This window comes from Bos indicus, chromosome 6 (genome assembly GCF_029378745.1).
Source record: "Bos indicus isolate NIAB-ARS_2022 breed Sahiwal x Tharparkar chromosome 6, NIAB-ARS_B.indTharparkar_mat_pri_1.0, whole genome shotgun sequence".
NCBI classification, from domain to species: Eukaryota; Metazoa; Chordata; class Mammalia; order Artiodactyla; family Bovidae; genus Bos; species Bos indicus.
This window is the reverse complement of record NC_091765.1, coordinates 73,681,089-73,705,654: the sequence shown is the minus strand read 5'-3', so window position 1 is coordinate 73,705,654 and position 24,566 is coordinate 73,681,089. Positions and strand designations below refer to the sequence as shown.

Below are 24,566 nucleotides of genomic sequence, written 5' to 3'. Positions count from 1 at the left end.
ATGGATGGTAAAAGATCATGGAAGGAGCAGATTTGAAGGTCAAAAGAAGTTTACTTTAGGATATGCTAAATTACAGATGGTTTTTAAGGGCTATTTGACATCCTTATGCCTTTATGAAAAATATTCTGAATTAAGAGCTTCTAAGACTTTCAGCCATTAGCTTCTACCTGGGGAAAATGTAATCTCTGGTTCTGATCTTCTTGAAGCTTAGTTTTTCAGTCTGCTCAAGCAAAAATCAACTCAACTGAAAGAGGAAAAATATGATAAAGTGGCTACTTGGCTGAACTGACCAATCAATTAATTCTAAACAGTCAACCAAGCAGTACCATTCAATCTAGAGACGTATCTCTTCAAGACTGTAAAGGAAGAAGAGTCAAGACCTGGTCCTCCAAGGTTACTCTTCTAAAGGATGAAATAATGCTTTTATCAAACAATTAGATCTCTCAGCAAAATCAATTACTGATGGTATCCCAGATTCCTGGGAGAATCACATCATAAAAGGCAGTTCTTTGTAAGTCGTCAAGGGCAAGGACAGAGCGGTTTAAAATCTTTTGATAACCATAGTGGTCATTAATGCATGCTTTACAAAATGAAATTCTTTGATCTTTATATTTTCTGAGGAAATGAAAATTTATAGCAAAGAGATTATCTATGTTTTAGGATGAATACATTCATTTAATGATTCATAAGAGATTCCAGTATTGTTTTTCAAAAGATATGGTAGCATGAGTGATTCTTCAGTCTTATATTTCCTTTCTCATATAAGTAAAAAGGTTTTGAAAGAACACATTTCCAAATACAAAATTCTGATTGTCAGGTTGAGGAGACGGTTTCCTGTGATTTTAGAAACACTGAGCACTTGTGGGATACATGAAACTCCAAATTCCTTCATTGCAAGAAAACATTTCTTTCCTGTAAATATAAAGCCAGTTTCTGATACAACCGTATGATCTTCCTTATTTTTTGTACAAACCTGAACTTTTAGGTATAAGAGATTATCTTCCATTTTCTTTTGTCTTGATAACTGAAAGGGGAAGGCATGCTTTAATTGAATAAGTGATTCCCAGTAGGAAGAAATGCCTTGTTCTGCTGAAACTTGCTGTGGATTTGGTGTCAGATCCTACAGCTCCAAAAAGAAATTGCTCCCCTAATTAATAATTTCCATCTCAAAACTAGAAAATATTGGTAGTTTTTTTTTAAGTCATATCTAAGCCATTTAAACTAACTTAAAGTTGTTCAAAAATTGATGCTTCAGAAAGAAAATGGAAAGAATTAGGTTTAACAATGTAAGAAGGGTTTCAAATCAAATTGTTTTGTTTTAGCCAACAGAAAACTTTTTAAAAAAAAGGAATATTAATATCTTTAAGCAATTCTTAGACTCTATAGTTCACCAAGCCTTCCATAGGCTCACACAATACTTATTATGTTATACTCAGCCACTTCGTGTATATTTTTATTTAATGCCTATTTCCAAAGGCATTTCTGCTTCTGAGGTGGCTCTCATTATTAAATGTTAGAACCAATTTAATCCAAATGATCTATTCTCTAAAAGTTTATTTCACAAGACCAATTATCTTAGTACTAAAAGAAAAGTAATACAATAAAAGATTGAGCTGTCTTTTTAAGTTACATTATTCAGTTCAGTTCAGTTGAGTCACTCAGTTGTGTCCAACTCTTTGCGACCCCATGAATTGCAGCACGCCAGGCCTCCTGTCCATCACCAACTCCCAGAGTTCACTCAAACTCACGTCCATCGAGTAGGTGATGCCATCCAGCCATCTCATCCTCTGTTGTCTCCTTTTCTTCCTGCCCCCAATCCCTCCTAGCATCAGAGTCTTTTCCAATGAGTCAGCTCTTCGCATGAGGTGGCCAAAGTACTAGAGTTTCAGCTTTAGCATCAGTCCTTCTAAAGAACATCCAGGACTGATCTCCTTTAGAATGGACTGGTTGGATCTCCTTGCAACCCAAGGGACTCTCAAGAGTCTCTCCAATACCACAGTTCAAGAGCATCAATTCTTCAGGGCTCAGATTTCTTCACCATCCAACTCTCACATCCATACATGACTACTGGAAAAACCATAGCCTTGACTAGACGGACTTTTGTTGGCAAAGTAATGTCTCTGCTTTTGAATACGCTATCTAGATTGGTCATAACTTTCCTTCCAAGGAGTAAGCGTCTTTTAATTTCATGGCTGCAATCACCATCTGCAGTGATTTTGGAGCCCCCCAAAATAAAGTCTGACACATTTCCACTGTTTCCCCATCTATTTCCTATGAAGTGATGGGACCAGATGCCATGATCTTAGTTTTCTGAATGTTGAGCTTTAAGCCAACTTAGGAGCATTTTATTTTATGTGTGTGTGTGTGTGTGTGAGCTGAGAACATATATTTTTCTTCCTTTGCCTCCTCATTGTTAATAGTTGTTTTGTCAACCTCTAAAAATGTAGGCACAGTTGTCATTGCTGTTGTTTGTCAGCAAAAACAACACTGGGAGCTGACTGTGCCTAAGATCAAGAACTCCTTCTTGCCAAATTCAGACTGAAATTGAGGAAAGCAAGGAAAACCACTAGACCATTCAGGTATGACCTAAATCAAATCCCTTATGATTATACAGTGGAAATGAGAAATAGATTTAAGGGCCTAGATCTGATAGATAGAGTGCCTGATGAACTATGGATGCAAGTTCGTGACACTGCACAGGAGAGAGGGACCAAGACCATCCCCATGGAAAAGAAATGCAAAAAAGCAAAATGGCTGTCTGGGGAGGCCTTACAAATAGCTGTGAAAAGAAGAGAAGTGAAAGCAAAGGAGAAAAGGAAAGATATAAGCATCTGATTACAGAGTTCCAAAGAATACCAAGGAGAGATAAGAAAGCCTTCCTCAGCAATCAATGGAAAGAAATAGAGGAAAACAACAGAATGGGAAAGACTAGACATCTCTTCAAGAAAATTAGAGATACCAAGGGAACATTTCATGCAAAGATGGGCACAATAAAGGACAGAAATAGTATGGACCTAACAGAGACAGAAGATATTAAGAAGAGGTGGCAGGAATACACTGAAGAACTGTACAGAAATGATCTTCACGACCCAGATAATCACGAAGGTGTGATCACTCACCTAGAGCCAGACATCCTGGAATGTGAAGTCAAGTAGGCCTTAGAAAGCATCACTACAAACAAAGCTAGTGGAGGTGATGGAATTCCAGTTGAGCTATTTCAAATCCTGGAAGATGATGTTGTGAAAGTGCTGTACTCAATATACCAGCAAATTTGGAAAACTCAGCAGTGGCCACAGGACTGGAAAAGGTCAGTTTTCATTCCAATCCCAAAGAAAGGCAATGCCAAAGAATGTTCAAACTACTGCACAATTGCACTCATATCACAAGCTAGTAAAGTAATGCTCAAAATTCTCCAAGCCAGGCTTCAGCAATATGTGAACCATGAAATTTCAGATGTTCAAGCTGGTTTTAGAAAAGGCAGAGGAACCAGAGATCAAATTGCCAACATCCTCTGGATCATGGAAAAAGCAAGAGAGTTCCAGAAAAACATCTATTTCTGCTTTGTTGACTATGCCAAAGCCTTTGACTGTGTGGATCACAATAAACCGTGGAAAATTCTTTAAGAGATGAGAATACCAGACCACCTGACCTGCCTCATGAGAAACCTATATGCAGGTCTGAAAGCAACAGTTAGAACTGGACATGGAACAACAGACTGGTTCCAAATAGGAAAAAGGAGTACATCAAGGCTGTATATTGTCACCCTGCTTATTTAACTTATATGCAGAATACATGATAAGAAACGCTGGGCTGGATGAAGCACAAGCTGGAATCAAGATTGCCAGGAGAAATGCCAATAACCTCGGATCTGCAGATGACACCACCCTTATGGCAGAAAGTGAAGAGGAACTAAAAAGCCTCTTGATGAAAGTGAAAGAGGAGAGTGAAAAAGTTGGCTTAAAGCTCAACATTCAGAAAACGAAGATCATGGCATCTGGTCCCATCACTTCATGGGAAATAGATGGGGAAACAGTGGAAACAGTGTCAGACTTTATTTTGGGGGGCTCCAAAATCACTGCACATGGTGATTGCAGCCATGAAATTAAAAGACGCTTACTCCTTGGAAGGAAAGTTATAACCAACCTAGATAGCATATTCAAAAGCAGAGACATTACTTTACCAACAAAGGTCTGTCTAGTCAAGGCTATGGTTTTTCCAGTGGTCATGTTGGATGTGAAAGTTGGACTGTGAAGAAAGCTGAGCACCAAAGAGTTGATGCTTTTGAACTGTGGAATTGGAGAAGACTCTTGAGAGTCCCTTGGACTGCAAGGAGATCCAAACAGTTCATTCTAAAGGAGATCCGTACTGGGTGTTCTTTGGAAGGACTGATGCTAAAGCTGAAACTCCAGTACTTTGGCCACCTCATGCAAAGAGTTGACTCATTGGAAAAGACCCTGATGCTGGGAGGGATTGGGGGCAGGCAGAGAAGGGGACAACAGAGGATGAGATGGCTGGTTGGCATCACTGACTCTATGGACATGAGTTTGAGTGAACTCTGGGAGTTGGTGATGGACAGGAGGCCTGGCGTGCTGCAATTCATGGGATTGCAAAGAGTCGGACACGACTGAGAGACTGAACTGAACTGAAAAGTTAGCATATATTTCTTTAAGTCTACATTACCATGATATCTAGCTTACAAATCTTTAGGACACAGAGTTACATAAAGCGTTTAAAAATTTATTCTAAAAATTATCAAAACATAGATTAGTGGAATTAATCTTGAATCATCTGAGTCAGGATAGAAAAGTTCCTTGAGAACAGGGTCACTTCTATAGCTTCAATATTGAATATTCCTTGCCTGCCCCAAAGTTTTATTCAGAGTATCCTTGTTATATGACGGAGTTTTATCTCTTAATCATCAAATTGTGTGTTGATTTATGAATCATTTCTATGTATGCACCACAAATTGCAGAATTTCAAATCCCAGCGTTTAAGTTTTTAAGATAGTTTCATTTTGAAGGCACACAACAAAATTGTTTTGGGTGACATGAACTATTAGGAAATTATAACTTAATTTCCACCAATAAAACAATGTATGTTGCATTCCCTTCGCAGAATAGACCATCAAATAATTACCAATATTTTCCAAATCTGACATCAAAGAATTATGAAAACTATTCCACACTGTATATTAAAGAAATAAAAAAAACCTCTTGTCATCTTTAGCCACTTACATATGCATTCAAGAGTACTACCAGTATTGCAGCTCTTGCTTACTTTATTTCTTAACTATATTGAACAGAGCAAATAAAATATTTCCATAAAAAATATATACTTCATTATTTATGCATATCAATAGAAAATTTCTGAGACAACCATGCACAGTGCCAAAATTTTAAAACCTATTTTTATATTTAGTAAAAAACACTTCAATTTCCTTATCAGTCACATTAACTGACTTCATGCCTTTCATATGATAAAGTATATGAAAAAGTCATATTTAACATCTTAAAACTGATCACATATAGAAAATAGTCACAGTTACAAGGAAAGCCTGGAACAGACTTATCTATTCTATAAAATAAGAGTCTCCTTGGTTGATTAAGTATGTTTTACCAAAAATTACTTTATTGACACTGGAATAATTAAATTTCCAAAAAGTCAACAAAATTGCAGCTAAAACATTTAGCATGAAAAGCCACTAATTACTTATTTTCTTTGTTACAACGTATAGAACAATGCTGGAATACACAGAGCAGTTGTTCTGTAGATACACCCATTGTCTCTGTAACTGAAGTTCCAAGCAGAGCACTGTCACAAGCATATTTATGACATAATCCTCCTGGTCCACACACAGAGAGTACTATGAACCTATCGTATACCTTGTTGTTCTTTTTTGGCATTAACTTTGCTCTTATTTCTCAATTGATAAAGGGGTTGATGGTTTCCTGGCTTGACATGGTAGATGTCTGAATCCTGTAAGACAACTGGAACCAATTTATCACTGGGCAGAAGCATCTTCTACTAATGGAAATGGCAGATGTCCAGCCTACCCTTCCAGGAATGTAAGTAGCTAACTTTTGTCAGTACAAGGTGTTGAGAATGATAGTAGTGTTTAGACGTATTTGTTTTAACAGCAGCTCCTTCTCTATTGTGAGACTACACTGCAACAATTCTTCTGGAGAGGTAATTGTGAAAAGTTTCTGGTTAAAAAGAAAATAAGGATGAGTCTGTCATTGTGAATAATGCAGTGGAGAAAATATGTAAATGGAATCCAAATATAGAGAGGAATTTAGCGAATTTTCAAAATAAGTAGGAAGGATATATAAACACCTTCAGCATATTAGAGTGAAAAAAAAAATGGGCTCTGCAGTCCAATTGACCAACATTTGAAATCCCTACCATTTTCTAATTGTATAAACCTGAGCAGGTTATTGAAACCTTCAGTCTTGGGAGAGAGGATTGTTTATTTTGACTTAACAATATAACTGTAAAAGCAAAGCAGACTGTTCTGAAAATTAAACTAAGTAACACATAGCACAGTGCCTGACGAATAATAGATACTCAGTAAGCAAGAGAAGCCCCTTCAACACTACTTCAAATAGACTTACTGTCTGCCTCAACTTAGTGTATTATTCAGTGCTTCCTAGGTTTCATAGGGAGAGAGAGGAAACGCTGATCCCACTTTCCATTTAAGAATGGCATACAAATACAGCAGTAGGAAATTCCTTAGCCCCCACAGATCAACTGGCTTAGCTAAGGTTGTGTCCACTGCTGAAAGTCAGATGTGTCTAGTCACGTCTAGTGGACCAGAGGACGGCCCAACCAAGATAAGTTTAGTTGCTCATTGCTAGGCTATGATGAGTCTGGGGATGAACAAGCATTGACTTGGTAAAGGAAATCTGTCAGGTCAACTTGCCTGGGCACTGGAGAGATTCATGGGTAGTCATTTATTCCACGGAGACAAAGAGGAAGGCATAATGAACTGACCTAATGACAAAATCAGGAATGGGAATGTCGATTCACTGTAGCTATCAGCTAAACCTGCCTGTAGACTGGGCCCATGAATATGCCGGGGTTCTATCTGAGAGAGAGAAAAATGTGTAATTAAAAATTGAGAGGGTTTTCTGACATTGTAAAATGGCAATGAACAAGAGCAGTATAGAAATTCTGAAACAGTCTAACAAAGAGGAAAGAGACATTGCCTCCCAATCCATCAAGGACCCTGAACAATTGGATACTTCAAGGCCTGTAATGCATCAAGCACAGTACCTGACCCAACACTGACAATACCCTCTGAAACCCCAGGATCTGGTGGAAAAGCAGCAGACCTGGACAGAAGGACAGTAGTGCCAGGCTGAGGACCTGCCTCTCCCTGGAACTTCTATATTAAAGGTTGGAGCAAGAGATAAGAACATTCTGGCTATCATTTTATTATAATAGCCTCATCTCTAAATCCAGGTTTGTAACATCTAGGAAAATGAGGATTTTATTTTCTAATGTGCTTCAAGTTTGATATTATTATATAGTATTATCCCTTTATTTATTCACTATAATTCTTCTCTTCCAGAAAAGGAACAGAAAAAAAGTGAAATAGTTGAGGGTTTCCATTATAACTTGGGGAGATTTGTTTATATGGATACTTACATTGCTGGGCTTCTTAGGTGGTGCATTGGTAAAAAATCTGCCTGCCAATCCTGTAAGACAACTGGAACCAGTCTTATATGCTTCTTCTATATAAACAAGCATCAGGAAACTAGACACAAGAGATGTGGGTTCTATCTCTGGGTCGGGAAGATCCCCTGGAGAAGGAAATGGAAACCCACTCTAGTATTCTTGCCTGGAAAATTCCATGGACAAAGGAGCACGGTGGGCTATAGTCCATGGGGTCACACAAAGTTGGACAAGACTGAGTGACTGAAATTAAAGCCCTTTAAATTAAATTGAAAGCCCTTTTAAAAGTTATTAAAGTATAGTTGATTTACAATGTTGTGCCAATCTTTGCTGTACAGAAAAGTGGCTCAGTTATACATATGTAGACATTCTTTTTTAAATATTCTTTTCCATTATGGTTTATTGCAGGATAGTGAATATATTTCCCTGTGCTATTCAGTATGACCTTATTTGCCTAGCCCTTCATTTAAAGTACCCCAAACACTGTTGTACAATTGTTACTTAACATTATAGAATTTTATTTTTCTAAAAAGCCAGTAAAAGTAAAATAGACTTTTACAGGGGATAAAGTAAAAGTCTATTTTACTCAGCAAAGAATCTGAATTCAAGAAATGCAAAGTGTTTTACTAGTGAGAAGAGCATAACCCACGCTTTTCTCATTGTCATCCAGAAAGCTGTCAACTAAACAGTACAGATTTTCAAAATGAATATTTTTAATCATGAGCTCAAAACTCAGCAATTAGCCCTTTCTGGTGGGATTTTGTTTGTTAATTTTGAGGGTGCAACCCTCAAAGTGAATTTATTAATTTTTAAGCATATTTATGTTTAGAGTGTCACTCATTCACTCTAACAAGTCTTGCACGTGAAGGACACAAGTGCACAAGTACTTCAGGCAGCCTTTGGATTCCTCCTGCTTTATGTTTTATTCAGTCAATCAACTTGACTGCCATTCTGTATTCCTAAAATACGAAGATGTACAGAGATCCCGTAGGCAGCTGAGAAGGGTCCCCACCCCCTTAATCCCCAGGATGTATCAGGAAAGAATTGACTCAAACCAAGAAGCCTCATATCCTTTAAGCCCTTTAAAGTCATAGGGTGACATTTCTCATAGCGTCAGGAGCCTCTGGAACATGCTGAATTAGCAGTACAACTTAATGGGGATTAGGCTAATTTGACAGAGGATGTAGAATACCTTTTCCATATCTCCGCACTGTAGTTTCAATCTGATATCCAGCGGCTAAAGGTGAAGGAAGGAGTGACCTTTACCAGCAGCTTTGAGTCTCCAAGTTGACAGGGCAGAATTGCTCCTCTTCAGATGTCAGAGTAACCACGATGCATGATGTTGATGGGGGTCAAATTGCCCAAGATATATATTTTCATTCACCTCCTTAGAGATTGAACCTGACAAAACTGTAATAGCTTATTGAGTTCCAAATGACAATGACATACTGGATATTTTCAAGCACTTTTATTTTTCTTATCCTGACTGGTTAGAAAAGAAAGCCATTATCCCACAAAATAATAATCTTGTGATGTTTCAAAATAATTTTTTCACAGCATGTAATTTTATAATACAGTAGTGAGCCTCTTGATGCATTGTATAGACATAGAATATTATAGCCAACAAATGTATAAAATTTATAGTTGCTTTTCCACAAATTTAACTAGATCTCTCTGGAGCTTCTCCTATATAAACAAGCATCATGAAACTGTAAACTTTCTCTGTAAATGACCAGAGAGCAAATAGTTTTAGCTTTGCAGACTCTAAGGTCTCCCTTGTAACTACCTAACTCTGCTCTTGTAGAGCAAAAGCAGCCATGTGTGTGAGTGCTAAGTCGTTTCAGTCGTGTCTGACTCTTTGCAACCCTTTGGACTGCAGCCCATCAGGTTCCTCTGTCCATAGGATTCTGCAGGCAAGAATACTGGAGTGGGTTTCCATGCCCTCCTCCAGGGGATCTTCCCTACCCAGGGACTGAACCCAAGTCTCATGTCCCCTGCGTTTGCAGGTGGGTTCTTTACCATTAGCACCACCTGGGAAAGCAGCCATAGACATTATATAAACAAATAAGTGTGACTTTGTTCCAATAAAACTTTATGGACACTAAAATTTGATTTTATATAACATTTATATATCATGAAACATCTTTTTGATATTTTTCAATCATTTAAAAATGCGAATACCATTCGTAGCTCATAAGCCATGGACCAGCCATGGCGTGGGCCTGGTTTGGTCCAAGGGTAATATCTAGATATTAAGTTTTAAAAAGATGTTCTGCACCTTACTCTGGTTTCAAATTCTCCAAGCTTTAGATAACATTTAATGATACTGACATTTATAAAATGTATCATACTGAGCATTTATAAAATTTGTTAACCTACTGACACCTAGGGCCTTGAGAAATACCAGGTATGTCTCAAATTTAATGTACATATGAGTCACCTGGATATCTTATTAAAATGCATATTTTGATCCAGTAAGTCTGAGGTGGAACAACTCAGATCCTACTTTTCTAAAAAATGATGCCCATGCTTTTGGTCTATGATCCACTCTTTGAATGGCACTGCTTAGAAGATATACAATTAAAATTCAACCAAATTGTTGAAGGTAAGGCAATTAAATCAAATAATAAGCATTTACTGAGGATCTACTACATGTCTGCTTCTATACTTGATACCAAGGAAGATTCAGAAAAATACAGAGAATATAACCTTTTCCCACAGGGAGCTTACAATCAATATAGTGTAGTGTGGTACATTAGTTGCTCAGTAGCATCTGACTCTTTGCGACCCCATGGACTATATTCCGCCAGACTCCTCTGTCCATGGAATTCTCCAGGCGAGAATACCAGAGTGGGTTGCCATCCCCTTCTCCAGCGGATCTTCCCAAATCAGGTACCAAACCCGGGTCTTCTGCACTACAGGCAGATTCTTTATCATCTGAGCCACCAGGGAAGCCCACAACCAAGATTAACATACATGAAACAAACAGAAAGAAAAAGAGCTAAATTAAAGAGATTTTAAGTGACAAGGCAGTTCAGAAAAAAACAGAATGACATATGAAATCCAACAGAGCACAAGTAAATAGATGAGCCTTGACCCAAACTGCAAAGAACAAACAGTGAAAAAGGAAGGGAAAGCTTAGGACACCACCACCAAAGTTGTGAAAGCAGATATGCTGGGGCTAGCATGTCTGGCAAAATAGATGTGGGAAGCCATCTGGTTGGAACAGGTGACATCTGAAGTTATTACTTAGGTTTTTTTGTTTCTTTTAGGTGACTTGGGGAACTGTTAGTAAAAATGAGGGGAGGTTTGCCAAACCAAAATATCTCTTGGTGTCAACTCTATACCTTGTAGAAAATCTCCTAAAGGTTTGGCATCTTTCAGAGAATTTTCCTTTAGGAACACAATTAGTTATCCTTTGAAGTTGGGGCTTTAGCTGTTTACTGTGGGAAATGACATACTTTGAGTTTTCAGTGCTAAGTATATTTATCAGGGCTGCCTTTCATAATAAGAGGGGATTTAAGTATTACTCTCTGTCACTTAAGCAAATTTTTGCCTGAAATCCCACTTTTAGAAGCTGTTTATATTTAGATTAAGACCACATTTCTCAAACTTGTTCTGCCCAGCAGTATGCAGACAGCATGGAAACTCATGGGGAGAAAATAGTGCATCTTACAGAGGGCCAAGTTCATTGATTTAGTGAAGATTAAAATTAAACAACTTAACCATAAAAAATATTATTTTTGTAGTAAACAATGGACATACTATGAAATAGACTGCAAAATCCATGATTTCTTTCTATATGATAAATCAAATTGTTTCAAAGAAATATGGAGCTTGAGCCTAGAACTTTGGGCTCCACTTTAAGAGGCTATAGGGGTATAAGTTCACTTTCCTAAATCTTAAGCAGTTCTTGGTTAAAAAAAAAATTTTTTTTTTGGAAAAGATTTGAATTAATGTCCACCTCTAAGTACTATACAGCAGTTAAAGATGAGGCACCAGATTTGGCTGAATCTTAAAGAACATCCCAGGAGAAGGCAATGGCACCCCACTCCAGTGTTCTTGCCCGGAGAATCCCAGAGACAGGGGAGCCTGGTGGGCTGCCATCTATGGGGTCGCAGAGAGTCGGACACAACTGAAGTGACTTAGCAGTAGCAGCAGCAGTAAAGAACATCCCATAAGTGAAAAGACATGAAAACAAATGAGAACTAGTAGATAGTATACTGTTTACATGAATTATTAATAAAATACTTGCAAATAAAATAAAAATACATATTTGACAAAAATATAAACAGAAAGATATGCATTAAATACATTAGAGTGGTTACTATTGGAGTGTGAGGAATGAAAACAGAAAGCAACCAAACAAATAAGTAAATTAGAGAGAACTTGCATGTATAATAAATTGAATATTATAGTTAAACCAAACCTCTGCACTTAAGGCTCAGAACAATTAATGGGTTAAGGCATCATCAACCATAAAGCATTTCTTTACTTGAAAATGGCTTTGGATATCTGATATTAAATCTTTAACATCTAGGCAAGAATTAATTATCAGAGCAAGATAATAACAAGGAAAAATAGAGATAAGAGGAAAAGAGAGAGAAGAAAAAACAATAATTTAAATGTATTTCATACTTGATATTTCCCTAGCATTTGGGCAAAGCCTTTTACATGCATGAGCTGAGGTAAATACTACTATTATCCCCAGTAGACAGATGAGGAAACTGAGGCTTGGAGAGGTCTAGAAAGATGCTTGGTGATATCACCCAGTTTGTAAGAGGCAGGTAGATTTCAGACTTTGATCTATCTCACCTTTGATAGGTGGAGTCAGACTCCTAACCATTACTACACACTTCTTAGCATGAAAAATCTAAGGGTAGCCTGAGGTCAAGATTCAGTTGGGTATAGATACTGACTTAGTATGGGGAAGAAGAGATAAGAAAGCCTTCCTCAGTGATCAATCCAAAGAAATAGAGGAAAACAACAGAATGGGAAAGACTAGAGATCTCTTCAAGAAAATTAGAGATACCAAGGGGACATTTCATGCAAAGATGGGCTCAATAAAGGACAGAAATGGTATGGACCTAACAGAAGCAGAAGATATTAAGAAGAGGTGGCAAGAATACACAGAAGAACTGTACAAAAAAGATCTTCATGACCCAGATACTCACGAAGGTGTGATCACTCACCTAGAGCCAGACATCCTGGAATGTGAAGTCAAGTGGGCCTTAGAAAGCATCACTGCGAACAAAGCTAGTGGAGGTGATGGAGTTCCAGTTGAGCTATTTCAAATCCTGAAAGATGATGCTGTGAAAGTGCTGCACTCAATATGCCAGCAAATTTGGAAAACTCAGCAGTGGCCACAGGACTGGAAAAGGTCAGTTTTCATTCCAGTCCCAAAGAAAGTTTACAATTATTTTTCAGATTCACCTACTATTTATCTGCAGCAATTTATAAACAACTAACATCATTATTTTCCCTTCTGCCATTTAGTTGAGAAAATAGATTGTTATTTTGTTGTTCGTAAAGCAACGTTTTTAGAGATAGTTCTTGCATCTAACACTGGAAGTGCCACTTGCCTGACCTATAGTTTTATTGTTTGACCCCTCAAGAAGCCTTGAAAAATAGCTGAGCACGGAAGAATTGATGCTTTTGAACGGTGGTGTTGCAGAAGACCCCTGAGAGTCCCTTGGACAACAAGGACATCAAACTCGTCAATCCCAAAAGAAATCAGTCCTGAATATTCATTGGAAGGACTGATGCTGAAGCTGAAACTCCAATACTTTAGCCACCTGATGCAAAGAACTGACTCACTAGAAAAGACCCTGATGCTAGGAAAGACTGAAGGCGGGAGGAGAAGGAGAGGATAGAGGATGAGATGGTTGGATGACTCAATGGATATGAGTTTGAGTAAGCTCTGGGAGTTGGTGATGGACAAGGAAGCCTGGCATGCTTAGTCCATGGGGTTGCAAAGAGTCGGACATGACTAAGCGACTGAAGTGAACTGAACTGATCCATACTTTAGTTCTTTACAATTTTTCAAAAAAGGAAAATTGTAATTATATTAAGATATGGTAAGGACCAATAAGCTCACATATGTGTGATGCTTTGACAAAGGGGAGCTCTGTGTAAGTGTTAGTAGTTCTTGCCAAGCACTCCCACAGCTTCTTCCTCTCTGCCTCTATGGCAAGCTCAACCGGAATTCCCGTTCCTTAATCATGATGACAACCATTTCCATAGATCCACCTGAAATACCAAAAAGAGGTCTCTCTTCAGTCTTTTGAGAGAATTAATAGTGTTTTCAATGCTTTTATGTAGCTCTAGTCACAAGGCAAGGGCATGCAATTCAGCAGAATTCTTAACTGGTAAGTGAGGCATGAGTTCCATGAAAAAAATTCAGTTTGTGGGTTTCTGCTTTGTTTATCTATGTCAATGATCATATAACTTGGCCCTTACAAAGAATCTCCTGTTGAAATTTCTCCAGCATGCTCATCACAGAATTTTGGTGTGTATGTGGGTTATTTTTTTCCATTTTTGTGTTTTTGTTTTTTACTTTTAACTAACACCATTTGATGTCCAAAATGCCAGGTGTTTTGTTTGGTTTTTTTTTTAACTTCTTTTTAAAAAATACGTTGCCTAGAATAAATGGTATAGAACTACTTAAGATTCAAAAACTGCTAAAAAACTTCTGTTTTAGAAAGCCTAACTTTCTAAACTTGGAGACGAATTATCCCCAGTAATCAACAACAACTAAAGAAGTGTAGGAAAATGTTTTTTTTTCAAGTTGTTTAACACAAATTCTATAAAATTACATTTATAGTATTTCTATGCTAGAAAGAAATACAATAAATATTTAGAATTGTTTAATTGATGATAATATTATAATCATGGTGTGTCTGTTATTTACTTAAGGAGAAACTTCTGGATTTATTAAAGACATGGACATGAATTGAAGGCCTGCATATACTTAAAAAAAATAAATTCTATTTTTTAATAACACTCATGACCAAAAACAATACACTTTATGGACTGAATTGCACAGAATGTTAACATTCAGAATTTCAGAGGGAAATAAAAGGCAAGTAGATTTTTGAATTGACATTTCTGAAGCATGTGTTACTTCTGTCAAATGCGAAGTAAACAGGGCTAATCATAATTAAAGTTTCACATTTGGCTAATCTGAGAACATCATTCTGAAACAACAAATCACTTTAGCTTTCTGTCTCCTTATTCCCCAACATTTTGTACTTCTCAGTATCACAAATCTTCCAAGTTAAACAGAACAGTACACTATTGACACTGACTGACATTTATGCATTAAACATCTACACACATAAAATAATTCTCCCATTATCTCTTTAGTGATTCAACCTTTCACGTCAATTTGCTTTCCTTAATTGCTTTTTTGTTTAGTTTTCAGGATTTTTCAAAGCTATTCATAGTATGAAGCAATGTTTGAAGATGTTTGTCATCTTAAATAGCTCCTTTTTCACTTGTTTAACACTTAGAAGCAGAAAGAAATTTCAACATATTAACTAAACACTGTAGTCTTAATAGATTTAATTAAAAAGGCTATTGCTTAGGGACTTAACCATTCAGTCATCCATTCATCCATCTATCCATTCAACAAAAATTTTTGAATACTTACTATGATATTATACTAAGATAATAAAACATGATTCCTACCCTTGAAAATTCTAAATCTAGTACAAAAATGTGTGAACAACAATTACAGTGGAATCTGAGAAATGCTGAAAGAGATTTGTACAAATAGCATTTAAGAAATAGGAATGAAAACCCCACCAGTGTTGAGAGGAAGGTTTAATAGGTTTTTAGATGTAGTAACTCAGGTTGTGTGTAGTTTTTTTTCCCCCCTAGGACATAAAGATTCTGTGTTTTTCATCCCGTCATTTAATATTCATCTCTGACTTGGAAAATGAGATTCTGGAAGAGAAGATTAAAAAGACAGCTGTAGCACTTCACATAGAACCTTCCCAAGGAGATTATTGAAATTGACCATTACATTACCTTTTTGACAGTCCAAAATTAATTTTAAGATAAAGAAAGTAGCCCCTATCTTTAAGAATGTCAAAGTTTAGCTGGATAGAGATTCTTATGCCAATCATAATTATGAATACAAAAGAAATATAAAAGCACAAGGAAGAAACATGATACTTTTTCAGGATGAAAAGGCAAATGTGAGTTATCTGGTAAAGCCAGGATATAGATCATGAGGAAAATATGAGATGAACCTGGAAAAGCAGAATGGACCCAGATACAGGATCTTGGATGCCAGAGCAGGAGATTTCCACTTCATTCTATAATCATCTAGGAGCAGTCAAATATTTTTAATTACTGGAGTGATGTCATGGTATGCTTTTAAAAGCTAAATTAGGTAGATAGGTAGAAGGTACATTGAGGAATTAAGATCTCAGTGTACAAAAGTACAATAAGGAAGCTCTTGTGATGAGGAACTGAACTAGATCAATGACAGCGAGAATGGAGGAGTGAAACATTTGAAAAACATTCCTAAAGGATTGAGGGTGTCTGGTAGGGTATAAAGAGATTGATACATCTTTCAAAATCAGCAATGGAGTAACTCAGACAGATCAAAAGTCTCTGCAGAAGAGCATTCCCAGTTCCCTGTGAAGCAAGACTAATTCTGGGCAAAGCAGGAATGATGGAAATATGGTCTAAAGAAATGGCCAGTACTTCAAAGTCTTGAAGAAGCATAAGAAAAATGATAATATCATCACTTTCCCACATGCTTAGAATGTCCTGGATACTATACTAACTGCCTCATGTACATATCTTATAAAATTCCTTGTAACAGCAAGGAAGAAGCAATGATTCTCCCTCATTTTACAGATAAGGAGACCTATGCACAGATAGATAAATTACATGACCTACTAAAATTCCATGACTTGCACAGAGTAGAGCTAAACTGAAAACCAAGACCTGTCTGAATCTAAAGCAGGGGTTGGCCCATGCCATGACCATTCATGTACATACTGTATGCACGCTTGCACACTACCTCAGCAGAGTTGAATACTTGCAACAAAATCCATATGGCCCACAAAGAATATATTTACCACTAAGCAAATATGTATTGAGTGTCTGCTAAGTTCCAGGCACACGGGTCGGGGGGTGGGGTTTTCAGGCACTATTCCCACCACTCAGGCAGGTTGTAAAAGTAACAACAAAAGGATGGCTCTTGACTCTGAACATCTGACACATCAATAAATTGCCCATCTTGATACTCCTCATCTTTAATGGTACTGTAGGCAGACCAGGCTGTAAATAGAAGAGAGAACAATGGTTTCACTATCACTGTTTCTGTACTTGATGCAAGATATAAATAGCCTTTCAGATTTGCAGGAAATACCACCCAGGTCCTTCACAGATCCTCAAAATGTCAAATACAGCAAAGGCAAAAATTAAACTGCATCAAGTATAAATGAACACTTAAAATTATGCCTGCATATCAATAACCATCCTATAAATATAAGATTACTAATGAATTCTGTAAGTAAAATAAAATTAACATATTATATTCTGTTTAATAGGATATTAAAATGAGACTTCAATTTCAGTAGAAGTACCAGTACTTAACAAAGCACATGTGAGCAGACTCTGTTAAGTGGAATTTATGAGGAAATATTCAGAGCCTATTTCCCAACTTGGGTGCCCTTTAATCATGAGACCTTCATGCACTCCAAGAAAAGGAGCAAGAGAGGGCAGAGGAGGAAGTGGAGATGAGAGAAAATTCTTTGGAGATGATATGTTGTGAGCCCCATCCTCTTCTCTCATCACAGGAGTTGCCACTAGAAAGGATCTGTGAGGAGAGTCTAAAAATGACTTGAGGGAAAGAGTCCAATTTAAACATTAACCAACCCCAGAGACCACAAAAATAATAACTTAAGTAACAAGTTCAAGTTCAGTACAGAAAATCCCCGCCTTATGTTCTACTGCTATGTAACAAGTTACCCTGAATTTAGTGACTTAACACAACAGTAACTCTATTAAACTCAGAGATTCTGTCAGTTAGGAAGTCAAAGAGGGCACAGCAGGGGACGCTTATTTCTGCTTCATGTTATCTGGACCTCAGCTGGGAAGATTCAAATGACTGGGGGTGTTTCAAACATAACTTCTGCTACACTCTCTTGACCAGGACAGTCACAGACCTACCAAGATTCTAAGGTATTACATACGCACCCAACCTCAGAATGGGAAGAGTAGCAAAGAATTGGTGGCTACATTTTAAAACCAACACACTATTCTTTCCTCTTCTCTCTGTCCATGCACTTAAGTCAGCGGGGGTCTGAATCTTTACCTACTCAGCTGGAAAAAGAGAGAGCAAGATGCCTTCTTTCCCTATTGTAAATGACCTGCTCATGTGGGTCTGGCTCAGGAGTGTAAAAGGTTTGATTTTAAACAAGCTCAAGGTTTTGATTATTATCAAGGGAATTTCTGACATGAGTGTAACTTAAAGAGGTGGTAAAACTGTCTATTACCCTGGATAGACAAGTAGTCAGGGAGCATCACCAAGTTTTCATCCAGAAATAAAACTTAAAGGAGAAGTGAGGGATAAAAAATAGTCATGCCGAGATCGTATACACAGTTAGGCTTTTCATCGAATTGTTTATATATATTATTACTATAGTAATGTGTGTGTGTGTGTGTGTGTGTGTGTGTGTGTGTGTGTCTGTGTGTCTGTGTGTATGCTGGGGGCCATGGACAACAAGTTGTAGAGGTGGGTAGAGTTGAAAATAGTTATGAACTTATGGAGCTTCCCTGGTGGCTCAGTGGTAAAGAATCTGCTTGCCAATGCATTAGACATGGGTTCAATTCCTGATCCAGGAAGATCCCACATGCCATGGAACAGCTAAACCCATGTGCCGCAACTACTAAAGCCTGTGCACCCTAGAGCTCAGGTTCCAAAACAAAAGAAGTCACCACAACAGGAACCCCATGCACAGAGACTAGAGAGCAGCCCACACAGCAATGAATACCCAGTACAGACAAAAAAAAATTGTAAAAAATTAATTAATAAGAAGCTATGAGAATGGTTCAGGTGAAAGATAATGGCAGCTGGATGGTGGCAATGGGCATAGTGAGAAGTAATGACTATGGAAATGTCAAGTAGTCAGAATGTGGATATATGTTGAAGAGAAAGCTAAAGGACATGCTGGTTGATTAGATAAATGGTGTGTTGTTTGTGACATTCTTTCAGAAAAAAAATTCTATGTGGAATGACCAACAGGTATTACATTTCAGTGGGTAAGATGAGTCTAAGCATGAGCACATGTGAAAATTCTTAGATAGACTAGTTTAGTTAATAACACTCATTATTGAACAATTTTTATAATAACTTTGCAGGTTAGAGCATCATTCCATAAATCCTTTCCCTTCACCTCTGAAATAACTCACTATGCTTCCCAGATGGCACAGTGGTAAAGAATCTGCCTGCCAGTGCAGGAGATTCAAGAGACCTGGGCTCAATCCTGGGTTGGGAAGATCCCCTGGAGGAGGGCATGGCAACTCACTTCAGTATTCTTGCCTGGAGAATCCCATGGACAATCCCATGGCGGGCTATAGTCCATGGGGTCACAAAGAGTCAAACACAACTGAGGCAACTTCATACACACACACACACACACACACACACACACACACACACATGTCCCTATCATATCAAAATGTTTAAAAACTAAAGCATTTTGAACAGAATTTTTTCTGTAATAGACCATACTTCGAGTAGAATATAAATTGATGTCAGTCCATGGGGTAGCAGAGTTGGACATGACTGCATATGCAGGCAGGCATGCTCATTAAGTTGATAACAAATAAATAAATTTTAGTCTTTGACAGACAACACAGAGGCAGAGAAGGAATTAGAAAGTTCTGCTTTCTCTCTGCCCTCTTTTGACATTACATTATTTTCCTTGAGTTTGAATCTATCCTTTTCTTGTTTTTAGTTTGCTCCAAACATAGCTTTCGGGACTTTTGTAGCCATTAGCATTTCTCACAAAGTCTTTCTGGACTCTAGCCTTCCTGACCCTGCTCTTTAGAAATGTGCCGCTCTTTTGTGCTTGTCCTTGGCATGTGCCTCTTTTATATACGATCGTTTTATGTCTGAGCTCAAAGAGCTCTCTATACAGACACATTGATCTCTTTCAGTGTTTCCTCAACTTCCTTCCTGAGATCATCTGTGATTGTATAGTCAAAAAACCTTGTTTTAGAACCCTTCATTTCTACCTATTTCTTATATCCTTCTATTGACATCTTCCAGTATTTTCTCCAAGTTTTTGGAAACTTTTTTCTTAAAGTTGTACTTTAGACTTGTTTATTCATTAATGAATTAAGTTAAATATTGTTAACTCTCAATTATATTTCTGTAAAAAGACAACTAGAGTACCTTTATTAATTGCAAAATTTTTTTAGTTTTTTTTATTGAAGTATAGTTGATTTACAATGCTTCAGGTCTACAACAAATAGATTCAGTTATATACATATATATATATATATATATAGTTTTTCAGATTATTTTCCTTTATAGGTTATTATAAGATAGTGAATATAGTTCCCTCTGCTATATAGTAAGTCCGTGTTCCAACCAGTCCATTTTGAAGGAGATCAGCCCTGGGATTTCTTTGGAAGGAATGATGCTAAAGCTGAAACTCCAGTACTTTGACCACCTCATGCGAAGAGTTGACTCATTGGAAAAGACTCTGATGCTAGGAGGGATTAGGGACAAGAGGAGAAGGGGACGACAGAGGATGAGATGGCTGGATGGCATCACTGACTTGATGGACGTGAGTCTGAGTGAACTCCAGGAGTTGGTAATGGACAGGGAGGCCTGGCGTGCTGCGATTCATGGGGTTGCAAAGAGTCGGACACGACTGAGCGACTGATCTGATCTGATCTGATCTGATATAGTAGTGTGTCTCTGTTCATTACAGATTCCTAATTTATTCCTCCCCTCTTCCCTTTGAACCAGAAGTTTGTTTGCTGTGTCTGAGTCTATTTTGGTTTTTATACAAACATTTCTTTTATTTTCTATTTTACTTTGTTATGGTTACTAACAGGAGATTGATTTTATCTGCTATAAAGGCCTAAAAATGGATTTTAGTGACAACTGTCAGATTCCAATTTTTCTACTAGTATTGACACAATACATACACACACACACACATACACACACACATACACACACACACACACACCCCACCCACACACACACAGTTTAAAGCAAAGACCTTAGAGAAATAGGACAGATTTTTTTCAAAAGACAGCATTACTAATCAGGATAATATTTAAATGTCTATAATATTTCTTCTCTCAGGTTTTATTTCTATGTAACAAAGTTTGACTTTTTTTTTAATATAAGCCATACTGAAGTGAGTGTTCTGCCACCAACAGACTATTAAAAAGGATGTCTGTGTCTTTAGATTTCAATCTCAACTAACATCAATTTTTACCAAACTGATTCAACACTCAATTTTTAAAGTTTTCTTATGATCAGTTTTCATATCCCAAAACTCCAGGAGATCCTGTGATCAGTATTAATGGTGAAGGGCTCCAAAACTACATTATTACATTATATAGCTCTGTTTCCTTTACCTTCTATTTAAACCACTTAAAACAGCATCATTACTAGGTGATGTGTTGCCAGGTTTTATCATTTATATTTGTGGTTTTTCTCTTCGTTTTAGACTTTGCTTATTTCCTATCCTCTGGAAGAGTCATATGTGTTAATAACCATCTTTTATCCACAAGAAAAAATTTTCTAATTGATCCCATGAGTTCAAGAGCTTGAGATGTCAGACCAATAAAGCAACTGAGATATATTAACTTTTCATTCTCCCTTTTTTATTTTCTTGAAAATATAGAAAAGACCGTTATGTTTCTATATTTTACTTAAGCAGAGCTCCAAAAGAGAAGAAAGTCACCTCCAATCTGTCTAATTTTCAAAAACACAGTTTGATATGTTTTACGTAGACATATATGTGTATATACATATATCTAGCTTATTGAAGCTTCACGTTTCTAACATCTAGTACTAACATGTTTTGCCATATTTTCATTTATTTTAAGATACAGTAAAAATAATTTGACAAAGAAACTAAATGCATTTAAAAAGAAAATAACCTTCTACTTCCACAGCTGCCTTGAAAATGGGCAGGTTACAGATAGGCAAAACTTAATAACCAATAACTCAAGATTCCTGTTCTCTTTCTGAAGCACAACTGTCATAAAAATATACTCTACACTTAAGATTACCATGATTAATCGATTATAAATGGCAAAGAGGAAAATGAATATACTCCCTGGCCAAACATTTTCATCGTTATCAATAATAGAAATGTTGCTTCCAACAAGCCCTTGGGTACTGCTAGTACTCAGAACCCAAAAATAATTGCTTAAAGATGGGGCTCGCCTGGCAGAAAAGCCTCTAGGACTTTTTTTTCTTAAATAATGATTACATAAAAAGAGTTCTCATATTCTTCAGTGAATCATTTGTGAAATACCAGGTATATGTCCTGTTCAGAAGAAACTCCCTGAGAGAGATAAGCAGCTGTTTAAAGGAAAAATAAATAAATAACATTCTCCTGTAGAAGTTCATGGTGCAAACTCTTTGGGGTTAGGAATCGCCCTAAAAAGATGGTACCTTAGACTTACTTAGGTAGCTACTAATTAGCAATCTAACTTCTATACAAAGTTTTAAAATTGAATCCACTCATTATCTCTAACACAGGGGAGAGTTCATATGGGAGGAGAATCATACCCTCAAAAATTTCAAGGTGAGTTTCCGGCAAGTTCTCTACCTAGAGATTTCATTTGCTAACCTGATCATGGTACATTGGTGACCTGCACTTTTTCAAATTGAAATATAGTTCACTTATAATACTATATTAGTTTTGGGTATACAACATAGCTATTTGATATTTTTATATAATCCATATAAGGTTATTATAAAATATTGGCTAAATTCCTTGTGGTGTATATCAAATACTTGTAACCTATTTATTTTGTACCTAGTAGTTTTTACTTCTTAATCTCCTTCACCTTTCTTGCTACTCCCCTACCCCTTTCCCTTCTGGTAATCACTAGTTTGTTCTCTGTATGTGAGTTTGCCTTATTTGTTATATTCATTCATTTTATTTTCTAGATTCCATATATAAATGAAGACACACAGTAATTGATTTATTATTTCACGAAACATAATACCCTCTAGGTGCATCCATGTTGTTACAAATGGCAAATATTTATCCTATTTTATGGTTGAGTAATATACCACTGTACATAACTTTTAAAAATGTAAAATCAAAGGCAATAAGGGTGATGTTATTTCTCCTCTACCTCTAAATGACAACACAAGATGAAGGCTTGGAATAGGAATGTTGCTCTTATCTACTATGATTCCTCCACTTCATCTTTTTGTTCAAGACCTCTTTTATACTCAAAACTACTGAGAACCCCAAAGAACTTCCTGCTTATTGCAAGTTATATCTATGGATATCTACTGTGTTTAAAATTAAAATATATTATTTTAAATTATTAATTTATTACAACAATAATAAATCCATTGCATATCAATATAAATTACATATTTTTATGAAAAATTAATTATGTGGTCACAAAAACAATTTAGTCAGAGAGTGCACTGGCTTCTATTTTTGCAGACGTCTTCAACACCTGGCTTAAAAAAAGACAGATGGATCCTTACATCTGCTTCCATATTTATCAGTTGTTACTTCCAATTGTATCATATATTCACAAGAGAATGAGAGTGAAAAGAAGTATATAAGATTTTAGTATTATTATAAAGATAGTTTTGACCTCACAAACCCCATAGGGATCTTTGGGACTCTTAAGTGTCACTGCAACACCTTCTACTTTACACAAAGCCCAGTACCATGGAAGAAAGTTTGAGAATTCAAATTGCTGTGGGAGAACAAGGATATCAGAGAAAAAGTATCTCTTTAGTTGGGTAGATAGGAGAAATAAAAAATGCCTACAGAAATAATACTTGACAAATAGCATAACTTTCTTAAATGCACTCATAAAGAACTGTAAGTTGAACTTCAGTTAATAGTGGAAACTTACTTCAAATTATCAAACACAAGGTTCCACAAGCTTATTGGGAAACCAGTGACTCAGGATGTAAAATATAGTAAAACTCAAGGTACCAGGATCTATAAGGTCATCTTTCATTGTTTTTTTTTTTTTTTTTTTCATTTTAATTATAATAATCTGGAACTCAGTCAGACTAAGGACTTTAACAAGGCAACTAAATCCAGTTTTCTTAGATCCCAATTAATCACTCTTTATCCTTTACTATGCTACAGAACTGAAAAGTAACATTTCAGTTATATCATAAAATATGTACAGCACTCACTAATCTAATTGTTAATAATATTGGGAAGAGGGATACTGACTTAGTGACTTACTTGAACGTTTAATGAAATCTAAGAATCCGTTCACCAGAAAAATATATACAAGCATATACACATATGTGCCTGAAGCCCAAGTATGAATCAACTTGGGCTCAGTGAAAGAACCTCTAGGTCAGTTTAAAAACACACACAAAATTCTAGGATATGTACATTTGAGAAGTGAAAAGTTGGAAAGCAGAACAAAAGTTATAGGAGCTAACATGATTTATGTTATTTATTGAATAAATCAAATTTCATTAACTTGATACAGAGTAATATAGTATCAAATAATAAGAGTAAACCGCTTCCAAAATAGTATCCATTCATTCTAAACACCAGACATCTTGCTATGTTCTGAGGATCAAAGGTGAATGTAACTAACCTTCTGTGTCAGGATGGAGGTTTCAGTTTAGTAAGAGAGCTAGATATTAAATAAGCACACAGCACATA

The 24,566-nt window shown here is 36.6% G+C and overlaps 1 long non-coding RNA gene across 1 annotated transcript in view; it reads left to right on the top strand.

Moving 5' to 3' along the window:
• Positions 1–5,865: 5,865 nt before the first annotated feature.
• Positions 5,866–24,566, top strand: part of LOC139183641 (uncharacterized) — a 47,445-nt gene continuing 28,744 nt past the window's right edge. Inside the window, exon 1 of the long non-coding RNA XR_011567207.1 lies at positions 5,866–6,065. This is a non-coding gene — a long non-coding RNA (uncharacterized lncRNA). The remainder of the gene's footprint in view (positions 6,066–24,566) is intronic.